General features: G+C 39.5%; 1 long non-coding RNA gene across 1 annotated transcript; it reads right to left on the bottom strand.

Annotated features, from left to right (window-relative positions):
* Positions 1 to 2,232: 2,232 nt before the first annotated feature.
* On the bottom strand, positions 2,233 to 2,562 carry LOC141365299 (uncharacterized). Its single transcript, XR_012370535.1, has 2 exons — positions 2,423 to 2,562; positions 2,233 to 2,340 (listed from the first exon to the last, which is right to left on the bottom strand). It is a non-coding gene; the product is annotated as an uncharacterized lncRNA (long non-coding RNA).
* Between the last annotated feature and the right edge of the window lie 18,833 nt (positions 2,563 to 21,395).

Genomic DNA, 21,395 nt, shown 5'->3' with positions numbered 1-21,395 from the left:
AGAGTGAATGTCACGTAAAAAGTCTCCAACAATGCCAAGATGTAAGAAACATCTTGCACGCGTTATCTCGTGTTGGGGGTCCGTTAATTAATGATTAACTAATGTCAACCTCAGCTGTCCTTCATTTTATTTCTCTCCTCTGAACCTGCCTGTTCCAATCTGATGAATATCAGGGAACCGCGTTCCCTTTTGAGGTATACTACCCAACATGCCAGGAGCCGCGTACTCCGAGACAAGCAGTCTCTAGAAGTTATGCACTCAACTACGTTGTTGTGTTTGGGGGATACATGCAAAGGATGCATCTTAAAGGTGCAGTATGACAACCGAGCCCCTTGATTCCTCAGCCTTTGGCCAAATTCAGATATTTGTTATAATATATAAATATATTATATAATTTGGTATTCTTAAGTGGTCCTGACTGAAATATAGCTTGAGTGACCAGATGGAATTCAAGCGTAGTTCAGGCAGAGCACTGATCGCTAACTACTCCAGCTGACGCTCAGCTGCTTAATCACTCTCACCTGCTTTAATCAACAGTATTTAAGCAGTCAATCAGACGCTCTGTAGCTACTCTGTCGCACAGACAATTTCACCCACCACCTCCCCTTCACCTCCAATATCTCAGTTTCACAACCATTGCACCCCTTTTAATTATTTTCACGTGTAGCATACTAAAATGTTGGTTATGATTGGCTGGGGGATACATGCAAAGGATGCATCTTAAAGGTGCAGTATGACAACCGAGCCCCTTGATTCCTCAGCCTTTGGCCAAATTCAGATATTTGTTATAATATATAAATATATTATATAATTTGGTATTCTTAAGTGGTCCTGACTGAAATAAGATTAAAAAATAGTAAATCATTTGGGGTTACTAAAAAGTTAAAAGAAAGGTAAATACAATTTTATAATAGTTCTTTACTACTACATTAAATGGGTTATAAGTGCTAAAAATGTTCAGTTTAAAGACATTTTAAATCTTTGTTTAAGGGTGTAACAATGTATACTTATTATACAATGTTTGTTTTATTTTGTGTAATCCTTTGTAAATGTATGTAAAATATGTAGTGGTGCCTTTAAGAGACGCAAGGAGCGTAGTGTTGGCCAATCAGGCGAGATGAGCGTGAACAGCGTGATGACGTAAGCGAACGCGAGGAAAGTTCGAGAAGACGCGTGAGCACAGTGAGATCGGCGGAGAAGTTTTTGATATCTTACAGAGAAAAATAATCTAGAACCAACCGGAAAGATTGGTGAAACATTTATTTCTTTTGTTTTATTTGAACTTGAGTGTTTTGTTTTATGAGAGACCGAGATATCAGCAGTTTTGTCGAGAATACGTTGATGACGCAGACGGAGCTCATCACCACATGGATTTCAATGGCGAGCCAACCACCGAGTCTTGAACGTGTTTAAAACGCCGAAAACATCGTGGAGGATTCGTTGCTCAACGCGATCACAGAGGATTCGTTGCTCAACGCGATCACGGAGGATTTGTTGCTCAACTTTCCACAAACAGAGGAGAACAGCTGCGCTGGGAAGCAGCGCGGATTGACGAGAAACTTTCCCATCATCCACGTTGTGTCTGTTGCTTCCTCCATTACACGGTAGGCCTGAACTGTTTCAATATACGCGTCGCAAAGGACACGGATGATCGTTTGTTTACTTGTTCTTACTATTTCATAGACTGTTAAGTTTATATGGACATAAATAATTGAACTGTGAACTGATTGCATTTAAACCATTGAGCTGTGAACTGATTGCATTTAAAAGTGAAAGTTATTTTGTTGTTTATTGAACTGCAACACTGTGATCCGGTTGACAACGTGTTGCTTTTGTTATTGTGTTTAAGATCTAAACGGGATCATTTTATTTTATTTTATTTTTGGTAACTAAACTGTTAATTTGGGTACTTAACTTGAATTTGAAGTAAAAGAGAAGAATGCTAAAGAGTTTAAACCAAACTAACTGAGACTACTAATAGGGGATAAGTATAAATAAATAATTAAGCTATATTAGTGATACATTTAATTAAGCATTATAAAATCAGAGAGTAATATACCATAAGGAGATCTGAAAATTATAAAGTCAGCTTAAAAAGTCAGTTTAAATAAGAAAAAGTTAAATTAGATTCCAAATAGGAGTAAGAAGACAATAACTAGGTTCCAAATAGGAATAAAGCACATAATAGGGAATAAAATTCATTAAGATACACAAAGAGACATCACAAGAAGATAAGTTTTGATAATTGTTTATTTCATTTTATTTGTTGAAATTCAGTGATTTAATTGTTTCATTTTATTTTTTCCATCTTGTATTTCTTTTGTTTTTCCATCCATTTTCCTGAAAAAAAGAGGAAAGTAAATCTAAAGGACTCAAACACACAAAAATTTATATAAACATTTTCAGTTTACTTTATACTTACCGTGTCTGTCTGTTCATTGATCTCTCTCTCATTTGGCTCCACACGAACCTAGCAAAACCTGGCCTAAGATTTCCCTCAACATCTACCGCCCTGTATGCATGCCTGTCTGTGGTGTGTGGTGCTCGGAGGGAAAGGGTGGTTACACTTACAATTTCTAAATCAATACATTGTTTTATGTGAATAAGTAGGCAGGGGGATTGTCACATAATTTTAAAGAAAAAACTCTAGACTACTAGATTCTGTTCAGGAAAGTCTTGTTAAAACATGTTTAGTATGGGTTTTGTGGACTTATATCAGTGACTTAAAAATTTTGCTTTTTTAAAAACCACGCATAAACCATTTTCTCTCAAAAATACAAACATGTACATACATGTAGCTCATATAATATTTTAGCCCAGTTTGTGCTGAACACAGTGGTATGAGACACTTGCCATTATTATGTTTTAAAGCAACTGAAAAAAAGACCAAATGTAAGAGCATGTCAGAACCTCTGACAGTGTCCCAAAATGGTCGGACCCCAGAGGGTTAATCCTCTCATTCTAAACATGTTTTCCCAAGACTTTTCAGAAAACAGAATCTAGTAGTCTAGAGTTTTTTCTTCAAAATGATGTGAAAATCATCTGGCCTGCTTATTCACATTAAACAATATATTGATTTACAATTACTAAGACACATTTGCTTGGGAAAGGCCGTATGCGTAGAGGCGGGAAAGCTCCTGAATAATCAGTGATTGACAGCTGGAGAACAAAAGAGTTGAATAATGAGCCACATAATGAGCCTTGTGGGGATGTTCAACAGGAATGTAACTTTCTCCGTTGTAAAACCATAAGGTTTACTTGGGAATTTATAACAAAAACATTATATATATAATGTGTGTATATATAGAAATATGTTCTATTAATTTCACAAGTATACCCAGATAGCACAGGTACGTCTGCAAGATGTCTGGTAAAGATCTGGAGATCTGGAATACATCTGGTGTGTAAAAACGTCTTATAAAGGTCTTAGAAAGAGCTGCTTTACATACATTCTAAATCAAAAACGTCTTGCAGATGTCTTCAATATGTCTATATGACATCTTTTAGGAAACGTCTCAGAGACGTATTGCAGATGAGCAAACAATCTAAATAATACGTCTTGCAGATGTAAACGCAGACATCAAATAGACGTCTTCGAGATGTTTGTGTGCTATCAGGGTACCTTTAAAACCCATAGTAATCATAGTAAAGGTACTGTTTTGGCCATCGTAAAAATGAACACAGTGTTTGGCTGGCCAGCGAGAGTTTTACTTTTGTGCAGTAAACAGCTCCAAATAAAAAATGCCTATCATTGTCTGGACTCTTATTTGTGTTTTTGTAATCATTGTAGTAGAAACACAACAAGGGACAAGCATGTAAAAACGTATCAATGTATGTTTACAGCCGCCGCCATTACCTCACGTGTTGATCATGAAAGCAGTGAATGTGTGCACACGCGAGTGATCCTGTGTTTAATAAACTTGCTGTGCGGAGATATGCACTTAGACGCAACTAAATAAGGATTGTATTGTTTGCAATCGCGTATTTTATAAGAATACCAAAAAGCGCATTGAGTTCCCTGACTCGTGCTTGTGTATGTGTGTTCCCATCGCGTGAAATGTTTGACGGAAGAACAAAGAAAACACTCGCATCTGGAGATACTGACACACATACGCAAGTAAATAAGGATGTAGATGTCATGTTTCGTGCAATAGGATGAAACAACAAGGAATGGAGAGACTGGATTGTGAATTGCGTATCCATTGACTGCAGGAGGCACGAGTTATGCATATGGATGTTTGTGCTCGTTCACTTCAATGGCGCGGGGGTGTGGCGATCTCATCTCATTACAGATAATCAGGTAACAAGAGAGATAACGGTACTTCTCCTCCTTCTCATAAAGTTTACACCGAATGACAATATATGTTTTCGATCTCACTTACATAATTTAACACTCTGGGGTCGACGGTGGCACGGGCGCCGCAAACTTTTTCAATCACTCCGCAAAGAGAGTTAGATAACTCTGCTGATTTTGGACATACAGATATGATTTATACATCATTTAAAACTTTAAAGTGTCTAGTTTTTTTCTGTCCAATCCCAATAAAAACAGAATGTTGTGCTTTTCGCAAAATTAAGAAAATAAAATTGATGCGTGTTTTGTTCTCTCTCCCTCAGTGAAGTCCTTTCAGAAACACGTCAGAAAAATTAACTGTAACTTAAGGAATTCTTGTCATATAAACAAAAGATACATGTCTACATAATGCTTGGAATGTCTGCTTTTGGAAGATGTAAGTGAAATCGAAAACAAATATTGTAATTTGGTGTAAACTGTGTTAGAAGAGGGAGATGTACCGTCTTTCTCGTGTTACTGCATTAACTATAATGAGCCACGCCCCACTCCATTAAGAGAAGAGCAGAGATCATCCATATTCATTAGTCAACGCCACAGTCAATGGAGACTCCGTCTCTGTAGCCATTCAATGCTGTGTTGAGTTTTAATCCAAGTGCTGGTGACATGACATCTACTTGTTTACTCAGACTGTAACTTAAGTTATCTCCAGATGCGAGTGTGTGTGCTTCATCAAACAGACGCGATTGACGTCCAAACGCACACACAAATACCTCATATTTGACGCGCTTTGTGGTATCATTATAAGATATGCGATTGTAAACATCACATCTACTTGTTTACTCGCGCCTAAAGTTATCTCCAAACAGACGCGAGTGTGTGTGCTTCGTGACGCGATGTCCAAACGCACACACAAAGCCTCATATTTGACGCGCTTTGTGGTATTCTTATAAAAGGTGCCATTGCAAACATCACATCTACTTGTTTACTCGCGCATAAAGTTATCTCCAAAAAGACGCGAGTGTGTGCTTCGTCAGTGTGACGGGATCGAGGTCCAAACGCACACAAAAACGCAAGATGCCTCATATTTGACGCGCTTTGTGGTAAAATTATAAAGTATGCTCTCTCGCCTGTAAATACAAGTTATCTCCAGGCGCTTATATTTTCTTTGTGCTTCCGTCAGACGCGGTCGACGGCCAAAAGCACACACAAACACACAATGCCTCATATTTGACGCACTTTTGTATTAAGACGCATCTAAACACATCTAAAACCCTGTTTGTTCGCGTATATCTCTGCACAGTAAGTTTATTTAACGCAGGATCACGCATGGGAAGGCATTTCTTTTGTGTTGCTTTCACAAACAAACACGTAACAACCCAGATAGCACAGGTACGTCTGCAAGATGTCTGGTAAAGATCTGGAGATCTGGAATACATCTGGTGTGTAAAAACATCTTATAAAGGTCTTAGAAAGAGCTGCTTTACATACATTCTAAATCAAAAACGTCTTGCAGACGTCTTCAATATGTCTATATGACATCTTTTAGGAAATGTCTCAGAGACGTATTGCAGATGAGCAAACAATCTAAATAATACGTCTTGCAGATGTAAACGCAGACATCAAATAGACGTCTTCGAGATGTATGTGTGCTATCAGGGAAGGCGTCGTCTTACTGCCTATGCAGCTCATTATGCAAGTGTTTTGTTCTTCATCTGTCAATCACAGATTATTCAAGAGCTTCCAGCCTCCTTGCATATTGCCTTCCTAACCAAAAAGTTACTTTGAAATTGTAAATCAATATTATTGTCTCATGTAAATGAGTAAGCAGAATGATTTTCACATCATTTTAAAGAAAAAACTCTAGACTACTAGATCCTGTTTTGAAAAGTCTTGGGAAAACATGTTTAGTATGTTTTTTTTTTTTACTTATATCAGTCACTTAAAAATTTAGCTTTTTCAAAAACCATGCATAAACATTTTTCTCTCAAAAATACAAACATGTACATACATGTTGATCATATAATATAGTAGCCCAGTTTGTGCTGAACACAGTGTTATAAGACTTTTGCCATTATTATGTTTTTAAGTAACTGAAAAAAGCACAAATGTCGGTGCATGTCAAAACTTCTCCAGGGCCCTAAAAACCCCTTAGACCCCAGAGGGTTAAAAGCTGACATTCCAAGCGTCATGGGCGTCAGAAGCAAATGAAAAGTGGGTGGGTCCAATGTTTATTTTTTATTTTGAGGAAATAAAAGGTAAGAAAAACGAATGAAGGTAAACTGATACAACTGTCACAGTGACAAAGGCAGGGATTACAGAAACTTACAGGACTTTAATCACGATAGACAGCAAACACGATGACAATGGTACATGCAGGCAAGATCAGACAATGGACAGGAACATGAGGGCAAACTTTAAAGGGTGAGTGATAATGACAAACAGCTGAAACTAATGATGAGTGATTAACTAACACAGGTGAGACTAATTAAAGGTAACTAACAATGATGAATGATGAACAACAATGAAAACAAACTAAACGGAACTAAAACCCTGACAACAACTTTTGTTTACCTTTTTTATTTGTTATACCCAATCTCTCTTTCTCTCTCTTAGAGAAATATAAATGTGAGATTCTGGAAATGAGATCAATTTATTTACGACCTCGCGCCGTAGATGAACAACGATAGAGGCGAATGGGAGGGAGCAACAAACAAAAATGAAAGTGTCCAAAAACTGATGAAAGGTGAGGAAAGGTCTAGAGCAGGACCCAAAGACCAGACGATACGAAGCCCCAGGGTGTAGACGCTGGCGGAGGGCGCCAGGGTGATGGAAGTCCTAGTCCCACCCTGGGGACAGACGACAGCGTGGACAACGGAGGGAGGATCCAGGGCGAGGGGAGAACCTGGGGAAAGCAGAGGATCCGGAGGGACGGGGTGGAGCTGGTGGGTCTCCCGACCGAGACGTAGGCGGATTCCGGAGCCACGAGGTGGAGCCAGAGCTAGGGAGTCCCGTGGTGACGTCTTCGGGAAGGAGGAGCCCAACGAGCTGGAAGGGTGGAGTGAGGTATACACAGGGGAAAGAGGAAAACCCGGAGGTGAGGGCAGGACAACGACTGACCAGGGGCAGAACCAAAGGGGTGACCGTAGCCTGGTGACGTCGTAGTGGAGACGGGAGCTGACGAAGGGGAGGGAGGAGAGACCCGAAGCGAGGCTGCTGGTCCGAGAGCCAAGGCGACCTCTAGGTCTCAGGGAGCGGGGGAGGAGAACTGGAGAAACCCCCGAGACAGTGGGCGGTGACGCGCTGAGGATGAGCTGAGGTGTGACGCTGTGTCCGCTGATGTAGCTTCCGATTGGCTGGTGCGGGAAAGCCGAAAGGGAAACCGGGAGATGGACGTCCTCCCTGACGTCATTAGCAGCTCCCGCGGCGGCACCCCGGAAACTCTGGTCATGCAACCTGGTCAGGAGGAACATCCGGGGTTTCGGCGACACTGGGCTCCGAGGGTAGCTCTGGCTCGCAGGTCGCACTGCCGGGTTCTCCACCTGCGGTGGGCAGGAGTTCCGGGTAGGGTGAAGTCCGTCTGGTCTCTGGGGGTGGCGATGGTCCGTTGGACCGTCCGACGTGATCAGACGGTCTCCCTGCTCCAAACCGAGTGCTTGTTTACACGAAAAATCCATAAATAAAGCTAAAAACGAAACTGATTTTTCGGAAAACAAAAAACTGTAACTTGAAACACGGAGGGGAACACTAACACGCCACAAACGTTTGATCTGATCTTCTGTCACAGTTCTCTAACTAAAAGATGACAAAGGATTACAGAAACTTACAGGACTTTAATCACGATAGACAGCAAACACGATGACAATGGTACATGCAGATGAGATCAGACAATGGACAGGAACATGAGGGCAAACTATAAAGGGTGAGTGATAATGACAAACAGCTGAAACTAATGATGAGTGATTAACTAACACAGGTGAGACTAATTAAAGGTAACTAACACAAAGAGCAATGATGAACAACAATGAAAACAAACTAAACAGAACTAAAACCCTGACAACAACTTTTGTTTACCTTTTTTATTTGTTATACCCAATCTCTCTTTCTCTCTCTTAGAGAAATATAAATGTGAGATTCTGGAAATGAGATCAATTTATTTAATGGTATCTGTCCGGAAACAATGCTGTCATAAGAGCTTGAGCATGTGTACTTCTTAAACACAATCGATTAAACAGAGGTATGACTTTATGAATTATCTGCAAATGTACCTCGCAAATAATAACAATACGTGAAGACGTTCAACTCTGTGATATTGCAAATGAAAAGTAATTGCAGGCTTCTGTAAAAAAAACTTTAAAATTATCCAGCGATTGTGGCACCATAATCAAAATATCAAAACTATTTTACTGCAGTAATCATATTTTAACAAGTAGCTTTTAACGTATAAGGAACCACATTTAGTGCTGTGTTAATTCATTAAAAGCAAAACGAGAGTCCCCGTGCCTCCGCACACAGACGCAATCTGGCATCTCTCCTCCTCATCTTCTCCTTTTTTCTTGAACTTGGGGCTCGAATCCGACCTAAGGTTCGAGCTGCCTTTAAGAACAGCAAGCTAAGTTTGTTTACCGTTAATTATTAAGACTAAATGGGCAGGCAAACTCGTGAAACAATGAAAGTAAAATAATCCGCTATAATATGGTTTTACACATCTATAGAAAATATACTATAAATAAAGCAGTTATTAATTTTCCTAATGCATGGTTGTTTGACATTTACTTCTTTGCCAAATGTATAACGTTTTCAACAGGAGGTTTTTCAGCACTTTGTTCGAACAGCAACTCAGCGACCACTCACCCCCGCAAATTATGTTTAAAAGCTGAAACGGGTCCGCAGTGTAAAAAAAGCAAAGGTTGCGGATCCCTGCTGTAGTTGAATGGATTTTGACTAACAGCGCTTTGATAAGTGAACAGACAAATGCGCTAAATTAGAGAAAAAGTGGGTGGGTCCATTATCATTGGTCTTAAAAAGTTGGTGGGTCCTGTCCCACCCACGTGTAATGGTTCTGACGCCCATGCATTATGTAGACATTTATCTTTTGTTTCTATGACAAGTATTTGTTAAGTTACAGTTTATTTTTCTGACGCTTTTGAGAAAGGACTTCACTGAGGGAGAGAGAACAAAACGCGCATAATGTTTATTTTCTTAATTTTGTGAAAAGCACAACATTCTGTTTTTATTGGGAGTGGGCAGAAAAAAACTAGACACTTAAACGTTTTAAATGATGTATAAATGATATCTGTATGTCCAAAATCAGCAGAGTAATCTAAGTCTCTTTGCGGAGTGAATAAAAAATAAAGAGCCTTCGCCGTGTTAAGAAGCATCAGCTCTTATGAACCATACCTCGAAAGAAGGCGCTCTCTGAAGATATCCAATTAAGAGTTTTTGCACTCCATAAGGCTGAAAAGGTATACAAAACAATGCCTAAAGGTTTAGACATCCATCAGTTGATAGTTAGACAAATTGTCTATAAATGAAGACAGTTAAATACTGTAGCTACCCTTACTAGAAGTGGGTGCACAGCCAAGATGACTTCTAAGGCACAACGCAGAATACTCATTGAAGTAAAGAAGAACCCATGAGTATCCGCTAAAGGCTTGAAGGCATCATTGGAACTGGCACACATCTCTGTTCATTAGTCTACCATACATAAGTCTTTGAACAGGCATGGTGTCTATAGCAGAACAATACAGAGGAAGCCGCTGCTGTCTCGAAAAACATTGCTGTGAGCCTGAAGTTTGCAAAAGAGCACTTTGGCAAACCCCAGTGCTACTGGGAAAATTTTATGGACTGATAAAACAAAAGTTTAATTGTTCAGGAAAAATACTATGGCATAAAAATGGTACAGCTTACCAGCATCAAAACATCCCAAAAGTGAAGTATGGTGGAGGGAACATCATATTTTGGCCATGCTTTGCTCCCTCAGGAACTGGACCACTTGCCATCATCGAGGGGAAAATTAATTCCCAAGGTTAACAAAATATCCTACAGGATTAGGGGTGGAACGGTACACAGAAGTCCTGGTTCGGTCCGTACCTCGGTTCAGGGGCCTCGGTTCATTTAAAAGCTGACATTCCAAGCATTATGTAGACATTTATCTTTTGTTTCTAAGACATGTATTCGTTAAGTTACAATTAATTTTTCTGACGCGTTTGAGAAAGGACTTCCCTGAGGGAGAGAGAACAAAACGCGCATCATGTTTATTTTCTTAATTTTGCAAAAAGCACAACATTCTGTTTTTATTGGGAGTGGACAGATAAAAAATAGACACTTTAACGTTTTAAATGATGTATAAATCATATCTGTATGTCAAAAATCAGCAGAGTTATCTAAGTCTCTTTGCGGAGTGATTGAAAAATAAAGAGTTTGCGGCGCCCGCGTGTTAAGTAATCTTGTACTCATCTTTCATACAAATATGGGTTTAATTGTATTACAAATGTTACCTAAATACATTTTAAAATTACATTTTGGCCTTGTTTCATATTAATGTACTAAAGAACAAAAAAATAGGCTTGTAGGATGAATTAATAGGTGTGTACGACTTCATGAGGCGCTGCAAGAAACGACAAGTGGATGACGTCAGAGTAACGCGAGAGTGATTTGAAATCAGCCTCCTCCGCAAGATTTCTCACGGTACTCTGATGCTGATGGCGCTGCGTAAAGTTGAGCACACTTTAAAAAAGCAGCTGAACTCGACAGAACTACGCCTCATCCATTAATTGTATATTAGCAGGACAATTTATCTCCTACTTCTCAGCATGAGAAATACAAAGTGTGGCGTGTGAACTGACTGAAATGCGTGTGTGTCAAGGTGAATGCGTGAGACTTGAGAGCCCCGATTAGATGTATTTCCACTCACACACCTAACAACTGCTGAACAACGTCGACGCACAGTCCTCGTCTTTTCCACAGGGTTCCCGCGGGGTCTTAAAAAGTCTTAAAAAGTCTGAAATTCAGAAAGTTAAATTTAAGGCCATAAAAAGTCTTAAAAATGGCCAAATTTTCACCCTAGGTCTTAAATTTAATTAACCCAAGTCTTACATTTCTTCCCTCCATTTATTCCCGAAAAGATTGTCCGAAAAAAATAAAATGGTAAATTAAAATGCTGTAGAACTAATCAGTGACGGAGGAAGAATGTATTTGATGGGTGGGCCTCTAAAAAGAAAAGTTCTGCACTTTGCGTGTCACTGAATGTCTCTTCAATCCAGTTTTTAATCATTATTTTTTAAAGAGGATACAAATGTAGGCTATTATAATCCACGCAATTCATGCCATAAGCTATATTTCAGGTGTTGTGATCCGACTGTATACTGTAGGTTTGGCGAGAAACAAACCTTAAATGCAGTTTTTTATAAGCAAAAATCTTTTCTGTGTTAATTTAACCAACTAGCCCGTGGCTTACCAGAGCATTTGCAAGGTTCTGAAACAGAGGACTCAGAAGCGAAAAAATCAACACTGCTTTATTGAAAATCAACTTAACAGTCAGGCCGTCAAGTCCCGCGCCATCAACAATGAGTCAACTTTAGTGTTACACAGTTTTCATATGCAGCCTACAAATGCGACCTCTGGAGGCTACAGCCTTCGGATTTAGAAACGGCCTTGTTTGCAACACACAACAAACCACGAACAGCCTTTTAATAGTAAATTTCCTTTTCATTTCATTATTGTGTAATTAGAGAGGGGAATAAATGCGATGGCGGTATAGCGCATATTTATGCACATAACGTATGGGTGGAGAAAGTGTAAAACATGTTAACAAGGCACATATCAGCAGCTGACCATACTGATCTTCCCATATTAAGGGATTTTATTTGTCAAAAAAAAAAACATAAACAAAGATATAATAAAAATATTATTTTTTTTAGAATTTCTGAGATCATTGTGCTGCTTTGGTCTTAAATTTCACTCATAATGGTCTTAAAAAGGTCTTAAAAAGTCTTAAATTTGACTTGGTGAAACCTGCAGGAACCCTGTTTCCATCACTCTCTCGCCTGTACTATTGTAACTGACTGGAAAACTGAAGTTTTGCCAAACTTGCGATCTTAAAGAGGCTGGCGGAGCGTCTAACTCTTGTGGAACACCACTTGCCATCCTCGCTATCGCTGCTCACTAACTGACTGGACTAGCGTCGACCTGACAAAAAAACTGCAGAGTGCCAGAATGTAGACGGGCTCTGATAGAGTGCATACATAGGCGGAGCTTGGCTGCATCGGCGCCAATCAAAGCTTCAGAGCTAAAGCGGGGCAACAGATTAGCTGTCCATAAAGAACCCGCGGATCTAACAGTAGTTCCGCATTACATTAATTATTTTGCACGCAATTTTTTTAAATTTTCATACCGTGTATTCTCCGTTTAAATTCATGCACCGAACCGTGACCCCCGTACCGATTCGTTTTGAAACGAATACATGTACCGTTCCACCCCTATACAGGATAATGTCAGGGTAGCTGTTCACCAGCTGAGGCTTAGTAGAAGTTGGTTGATGCAGCAGGACAAAAAGCATTGAATTAAATCCACCACAGACTGGCTTAAGAAAAACAAATTGTGCCATTTGGAGTGGTCTAGCCAAAGCCCAGACCTTTAATGACTCAAGAGAGCTGTTTACACTAAATGTGCCTAAGTTTAAGCAGTTTTGTAAATAGGAATGGGCAAAGTTTCCTGCGGTGGTGGAGAGACAGGCATCTGCAGGAGGCAGGGGAAACATCGCTGCTGCGGCTGTGGAAACGGGCTCCTGCGGGAGCAGAGGGAAACATCACTGCGATGGTGGTGGAGGTTAGTGAAAGCAGAGCTCCTGCGGGAGCAGAGGAAACAACACCACTGCGGCGGTAGAAAACAGGGCTCCTGCGGGAGCAGAGGAAACATCACTGCTGCGGCAGTGGAGAGTAGGGCTTCTGCGGAAGCAGGGGAAACATCACTGCTATTGCAGTGGGGATTAGTAAAAGCAGGGCTCCTGCGGGAGCAGAGAAAATGACACCGCTGCAGCAATGGAGAACAGATCATCTGCGGGAGATGGTAAAAACACCACTACTGCAGTAGTGGATTTTAGTAAAAAACTGGCTCCTGCCGGAGCAGAGGGAAAAATCAATGCTGTGGCAGTGGAGAGAGTCTTATAGTTTGTGTTGTCCTGGAGCTTATGGGATCCGCTGATGAGGGTTTGTTGGGTTTCTCTGATGTGGGAGCGGTTTGATGTGAGAGTAGAGGAAACATCACTGCTGTAGTGGTGGAGAAATTGTGGAAGGGAGGGCTCCTGCGGGAACAGAGGGAAACCACTTCCATAGCAGTGGGGGTTAGTAGAGTTCAGGGAAAAAAAGAGGGGGGGGCTCCTGCTGGAGCAGAGAAATGTCACTGCTGCAGCAGTGGATAAAGTCTGATAGTTTATACAGTCTTAGAGTTGGTGGGATCCGCTGATGAAAGTTCGTTGAGCTTCTCTGATGTGGGAGCAATTTGATCGAATGTAGGTTTTGATCAAAGAAGTCTGCTGGGAAGCCAGATAGGAGTAGAACAGAATAAAGGTGTTTTGGAACCGGAAGCATGTAACCAGGCAATTTGAGTCATCTATGAAGAGTGGGTTTGATGTGGATCTAGCCTGAGAGTCTCTGGAATGTTGGTATGCTAGGAGAGTCTGGTATAGTTGAATTGGTGTTTGGAAGCTGAAGATGTAAATGGAATGGCCTTTTCTCATTTGGTCCGTCCTGCTTTGTTTGATGGAATAAGAAATAGTATCGTTGCACAGAAGTGATAGATCTGAAAATGTTGGGTGATTATTTGGATTGAAGTTGCAAGTGGCCAGAATGAACATTGCGTAGAGTATGAGGCGGTGTTAGTGGAGTGGTAACCTCGACAGAGGGTGGAGATGCATATGGTGAGTATTTCTAAGGTTACTGGCTGTCTTGCATCAGGACGGGTGGGGTGGGTTCTTTGGATTCCTAACGAGCGTGGATGTCTGGGTGCTAGCTATTACTGGAGAGGGTGACCCGAAAAATAAGTTTGTGGAAAAAATTGGATTCCACTTAGGTATCCTTTAATGGAGCTGGCTTTAAGGTTCTTGTGGTGATTGAGGTAGGAAATGAGTGAGATGGTGAGTAGGGACAAAATCAGGAAACAGGTTGTAAGAAGAGTATAAGTCTTGAAGCTCTTTCAAGGGGTTAGGTAGGTTTGTAGGGTTCTGGGGGATACAGCTTGGAGGATTGTATCTAAAGAGGCATTTGAGGTGGGGGTTTCAAGTGAAGATGAAAGACGAATCTTGGATTTAAACAACAGAGAACTAAAACATGACAACAAAAGCAGTCTTTAGATGTGATGTATTCTTACCCTAACCCTTTATGCCGTTGCTTGGGAAAAGCACCCCTGAGCAGGTTCCCACACACAAGCCAGCGGAACAACATCAATGTGTCACCTGCGGATGCGGGGCAGGAATCAATATAGGCTCGGGTTGTGTTCCTTATGTAAAACGATTGCGTTTCCCAGTATGGAATTAAATTAATGTAGCTGTTGGATAACAGGAGCTGCTTCCACTGACAGTGCATGTGGCTTTGAAGTTATTTCTTGCGCAACTGGCAACATGATGTAGGTTACGAATGAATGTGTGCTGTGCATGTATGTCATACCGGTTTGATTTATAATTATACGAAAAACAAGGGGGGAAAGGTAGGGGCGTCTGGGCATGCGCTGCTAGCGGAGGCAACCTCGTGCTCAAGCCCGATGGTGGAGCCGCAGGCCACAGACAGGGGAAAGGGTTAGAAATTAGACAGAAAGGCTTGTGAAGACAGGGCTATAACCCCACTGGCGGAAACATGCTTGACCTGGATGGGAAACCTGTATCGCTGGGATATGTTGCATCGTGCAGTGCATGGCAGGCTGCTTTGCAGCGATCTTCGGAGCAAAAAGATGATTGAGGCTTGAGAGCAGAAACTGGATCACAACCTGGACAGGCTGAAGGCCTGCTGGTGCGGTCTGACGAAACCGCTCTTGCGAGGATGGAAAACCTTTTGGTGAGTAGAGATGTAGCTTTGTGATCTTTCCTTGTTTAGTTTGTGGATTTTGTAGATGGAAGAGTTGGTTGGAGAGAGACGTGAAGATTGTGGAACTTCTTAGAGAAGATGTTGGCGTTGGTTGATGTTTGTCTTAAGTTTAAGCAATGTCCAATTCATGCTGAAACTATCGAGGAATGAGGGTAAGTTGGTTTCTAGTCTATATGTGTTTCTGTTGATGCCGATCAGGTGGATACCTGATTGCTGATTGTCAACAGCTGGTCGTAGTTGAGGTGATTAGGTTGATTATTTGAACGTGTTCCTCCAGAACTTTATTAATAAAACATCATTTTGCGTCATCACAACAGGGTGTTCAATGCATCACTGTTTCTGTTTAAAAAACGTTGTGCAATGTTTTGTCGGGGCTGAACGCAGCCCTGTTCTTTCCTAGGGGTTCAGACACTTGATTTGCCACTGTAAGTGTACAGTATGTATTCATTTTAAGAAAACTTGATTCATTCATGTTGAACCAGTGTTCATGAATTACAGAGATCCAATAAGTTTTTTTTAATCATTTTAAGAAAACTTAATTCAATCATGTGCAACAGGTGTTTTATCAGTGAATGAATTGTCAAGTTGTGTAACCAACAAGTAAAAAGTACTAAAACTTATTATATATATATATATATATATATATATATATATATATATATATATATATATATATATATATATATATATATATATATATATATATATATATATATATATATAAGAGAACATATTAATACACAAATGCACACACACAAACATTTTATACTATTTAACTTTCATTATCTAAAAGATCTAAGTTTTTATTTGTCATAGTTTGACATGAGCAACAGGGGGTAGTGTTTTACAGTTTTATTTTGACCCATTATGACATCATATGACAAGATGAAAACATTTTTTATTGTATCTCATTCTTTTGGTATTGCTATAATACATAACTTTTAGTTCATATGCTCTGAATTCAAATTCTGCCTGCAATGCCGGAGGCTGCAGTTTCAAGACCGCAGTTTTAGGACCGCAGATCTAAGATCCTAGTTTTTGTGACAGCGCCACCTATTGAATCGGAGAACCACAGTCCCAGGATCGCATTTCCAGGGCCCTTGTTTTGGAGGACAGGAAAAAAGTGCCACCAATGCAGTATTTTCATCCAATTTTAACTACTTTTAGAGTTTAAGATGTTTTTAAAAGTTTATTAAACCCAAATAATGCTTTCTTCATTGAAATTAAATCTGGTTTCTAGGAATGTTGAGTAATTTTTGGGTTTAAGTTACATGATTTAATAACTCAAGTAGAATAAATAAGGTATCATTGTAGGCCTATAGCCTTTTCAGTAAATCACATATTCAAGTAGAGAGGGAATACACAAGGATGACTCTGGGGGTAGATTTAAAATTTGTGTATATTTTATTTTATATATATTGCAACAGTTGAATTTGAAAACACACAAAAACAAATTTGTTCATGACGTGAACAACATGGAAAGAACTGCATGGACAACGTCTTCATTGACTCCTAAGAGAGAGAAAAATAAAGAAATGGATGAAACCAGGAACATTTAGTTGGCTATGTTAAACTCTCTTTTTTATTTCAAATTTTAAAGATCATAGTCACGACAGAAAACACACATATACGACACAAAATTATATCAACCTTCATACCAAGTAATGTTCATATTACTGTGTCAATAAAGCCCATCTGAACAAAGAAAAAAATTACAGAGAGAGATAAATATAAAATATTTAAAGCACACATGTGATATATGCAGCAGTACTACCCACCAACTGGATGCTCTCCCCTCTTTTCTCAATTGTTTGTCTAAGACTCGATTCCTCCACTTCACTAAAATAGTACATCAAAACATAATCACAGGTTAACAAAAACGCTGTTAAAAAAAGGATACACTGGACATTGTGTAAAAAAAATGTCTACTCTTACCTGTGATGTTAATGTGGACCAGAGAGGAAGGCCTTTTCAGCATCCTGCAGTGATACAGTACATTCTGAAGCCCATCCAGGGCATATATGATGGCTTATCAAAAGAAAGTTGTTAATTGGGATTGCTGGGATGGCAGAGGTAGTTGGAGCTGGAATGGTAGTGGTTGTGGCAGGGTGCTTAGTTACCCTTGCAAAAAGACAGATGCTTCATGAAGTTCAGTCTACGTATCAGCATGAAATTGCAGTGGATGCAGTGGTAATGCCTCTTTAGTCGGCAAGCTAATCCACATCTGTGAATGGTATACATTAAAATAAAAATTGATTCACATTTGATACTCAAACTCTGATTGTCATCCATCTTTGCTGGTCTTCTAATTCGCTAGGTGGCGTTGTCACAAAAAAACTAGGGTCCTAGAACTGCTGTCCTAGAACTGCTGTCCTAGAACTGCAGCATTCGGTTGTGCAGGCAGATGCTACTTCTGAATTAAGGAAATCTGTTGCTTCTATATATTAGTCCATCTGATATCAGCTGTACCACAGCCAATTTCAAAAGCATTCCTCTGAAACAATAGAATCTGTAATTTTGACATAAAATTACAGTAATTTTTAAAAATGTACAATCATTGGTGAAAAGTAAACTGCCTTAGGGGCCAGTCACACCAAAAGCGTTTATGGCAGTTGCAGGCGCCTTTTTTGAATGATATTCTATGGGCAGGGCGCGTTTGCGCGCTGTTCATGCGCGCCGAGCGCCTTGCGGTTTTTTTGCCGCCTGCCGTTTTTGAAGGAGCGCTGAGAGCGGAGAAGCGCCCGACGTCATTCGTGTCTTTCCCTTGTCCAATCGAATGAGGGGAGAGGCGGGCCTTACGTTGTGGGGAGGGAAGTTAACAGTTGCTTTGAAGAACCGGACACCACTCGCTCACTCTCTCCTGTGTGTTTGTGCACCTCTCACCCTCAAACAAGGTCAGAGCAAGCGTCCTCTTTTTAAAGTTTCTGCTAATATGACAGTTAACAGCAAAGAGTGCTCACGCTTCAATATTTGATTGACAAGACAGCTGACTCGGTGGTTGCTTAGCAATATGAAAAGTCGCGTCGCACTGCTTTTTTTTTAAAGGCAGTGCGTCGCGCCTTGCGTTTGCAAGCGTTTAAAGCGCTTTTGGTGTGACTGGCCCCTTAGTCATTTTTAGTTGTAGGTTTCACTCCCAGTGGTCTGGTCTCAGTCTGAGACAGAATTATAACCAAACTCATATTTAATCTAAATTGAAAAAACAACAACAGCACATAAAACACCAAAAGTTCATTGATGCATTTTTTTTCTGGACACAGGTTTATATCCTCCTGAGACTAGTATGGTCTCATGATGTTTATCATCTTACATGTGCATTAATGTTTTCATAATTTTTCACTAAGCTTTAATGTGGATTAGCAGTCAAACACCTGCTACCGTATAAATCTGATGTCACATCCTGTGTCTCTCATTTCAAATAACTTCAGACCCACACTAGAGGCTTATTTAACATGATGAAGCTTATAGTTGCAGTTATTGCCATATTGTCCTGGCAAAAAGGTAATTTATAGGCTACTTGGAGCACACATTTGTGCATAAGAGCCATGCAAATTTGAACAATTTCTCCTTTTTTCCTCCAGGACTTGTTTGTAGCAGTAAAATTAACCAAGTACCATATGATCTGCTGAGTAATGGTACATTGCACGTCAAATGCAATCACAACAATGCAGAATTTGTCGCTATTCTGTGGTATCAACAGCTGATTGGTGCTCCGGACCTTAAATTAATTGGATATGTATATTATAAAGGAATAACTGTTGAGGAAGAGTATAAAAAGGTCTTTGACGTAACGGGAAATGGAGAGGAAGAATCATCGCTTATTTCTCTCAAATTAATGCAAGCTCAGGACAATGGCTTGTACTTCTGTGCTGCAAGAACACAGTACTAAAAATGTGCCTTCTTCCCCACAAAAACCTTCTGAGATGTCACCTCACTGTAACACACATCATCTTTACTCATCTTCAGAAGACCAGTACCCACAGTACTAACTAAAGTGTTCTAGTAGGTTAGATTTTTTTGTATGTATAGAATTGTTTTGTTTCCTGTCAGTGAGGGGCAGTATCTACACACATCCCTTGTTGTTTAACATTCTGGCATGTGAATTTGAGGATTCCACATCAAACTTGTATGTAGTGAAGAGTTTACTGTAGGTCCAAAATGCTCCTGATGCTCTTTGTATTAATAAGTTTGGGCTCATTAGTCTTAGGTAATACTGAAAGTTTGTGAACTTCTTAAAATAATATTTGAAATTATGTAATAAATATATTAAGTTTTGTTGTATTTTGCAGGTAAAAAGGAAAATATGGCTGTTCAGCAGACACCTCGGGATCTAATAAAGACATATGGGCAATCTTCTGAAATTACATGTTACCACAACATCCCAAACTATGACCGTCTGTTGTGGTACAAGCAATCACAACACAAAGAATTAACATTCATGGGAAATCTGATTGGTGAAAATGGATTCCCGGAACAATCATTTCAGAACAACATTAAAATACATGGAAATGCGAATAAGTATCGAGGTTATTTAACTATACTTAACATCAGTTTGGAACATAGTGCAGTTTATTTCTGTGCAGCCTATTACACAGTAACACCAATCTTCTTTCTCCAATACAAAAACTAATTCTTGTTACAGTAGGTACACCTGTGATAAACCACTGTTACTGTAGATACTGTATATCTCACTTCTACAACCAAGTGAGTCTGCGTCTAATGCAGCTTTCAATATCAAACTGAAATTCATTAGTGACTAGTAGAGATAATGTTTTATAAGCAGTTAAGTATCATTGATTTTAAAATAACTTCAAAATTAAATATTTCAGAGGTGTTGTGCAGGGTATACACAGGGTATACTTTTTATTAGATTGCATGGGGTATATTCACTAAATTCTAAATATTAATGAATAGTATTAATTTTATAATGATCCTTATGTTGAGAAGTCAAGCAGCAGACGTTACTAGCCCATTTTGGAGTGAACTAAATATGCAAGGCTAGTCTTAAATGTTACTGTTTATAACACAGGGCATTCAACCTTAGTTGAGTCGTTAAAAAAAAGAGGCACAAATTGGGGCATAAATTAAGAGTATAGGGTATAAACAAGAGTATTGTTTATATGACAAGCAAAATAAACAACACGTAGATTACATAAATAACAAATGTTTTGGTTTCCTTCGATGAGGTATTTGTGCAAGAGTTCAGCTTAGCAACTAGTCAGACCATTAAAAAAAAAAAACGGAAGTAAAATTCGGACCAGACGTGTATCGCGTCACTGCACTTGCATCCGTCCGACACCCGTCTATGCCCACTTCTCCAGGTACCACTACACCATAAAAAAATGTATTTAAAAATACATACACTAGCACACACAAACATGTCCCTGCTTGTAAAAACCCAGCTAAAGTTATTTTGTTGTGACTTACTGTTTTATACAGACCATTTCATCGGATGCACGTGCGGTGACGCGATAAGCGTCTGGTCTAAACTTTACTTCCGGTTTCTGTTTGTTTAATGGTCTGACTAGTTGCTGAAACTGAACTCTTAAACAATTTCCTCATCGAAAATAACACATTTTGGTTTCTTATGTAATCTGGGTGTTGTTTATTTTGCTTGTTATATAAATAAACTACATTAAAAGGACTTTGTTGTTATTTATGCTTAGCTGAGTGTACCAGAAGTTACGTGTTGACCACGAAAGCCACTTGTTTATGTTGTTACTGCTGAAACCGTCTATATATAACATTGATATTTTAAAAACTGACTTTACTTAATATTAAGATTAAATTAGTTAATATTAATATCAATATTTAAGTGATACATTTTCACAGAATGCTCTTTACATTATATGATGATTTTATATAAAAACAATAAGTCACAACAAAATTATTTTAGCTGGGTTTTACCAGATTGGGTCACAATTGCAATTCAACGGTACATTTTGGAAATAGATTTTATTAGCAAATAAGGTTTACTGTTCTAACACAGAGCAGGTTGAAATAGGAACTTTGTCTTAGATCCACCAGAG

This window comes from Misgurnus anguillicaudatus, chromosome 7, assembly GCF_027580225.2.
Source record: "Misgurnus anguillicaudatus chromosome 7, ASM2758022v2, whole genome shotgun sequence".
NCBI lineage: Eukaryota > Metazoa > Chordata > Actinopteri > Cypriniformes > Cobitidae > Misgurnus > Misgurnus anguillicaudatus.
This window is presented reverse-complemented; position numbering and strand designations above follow the sequence as displayed.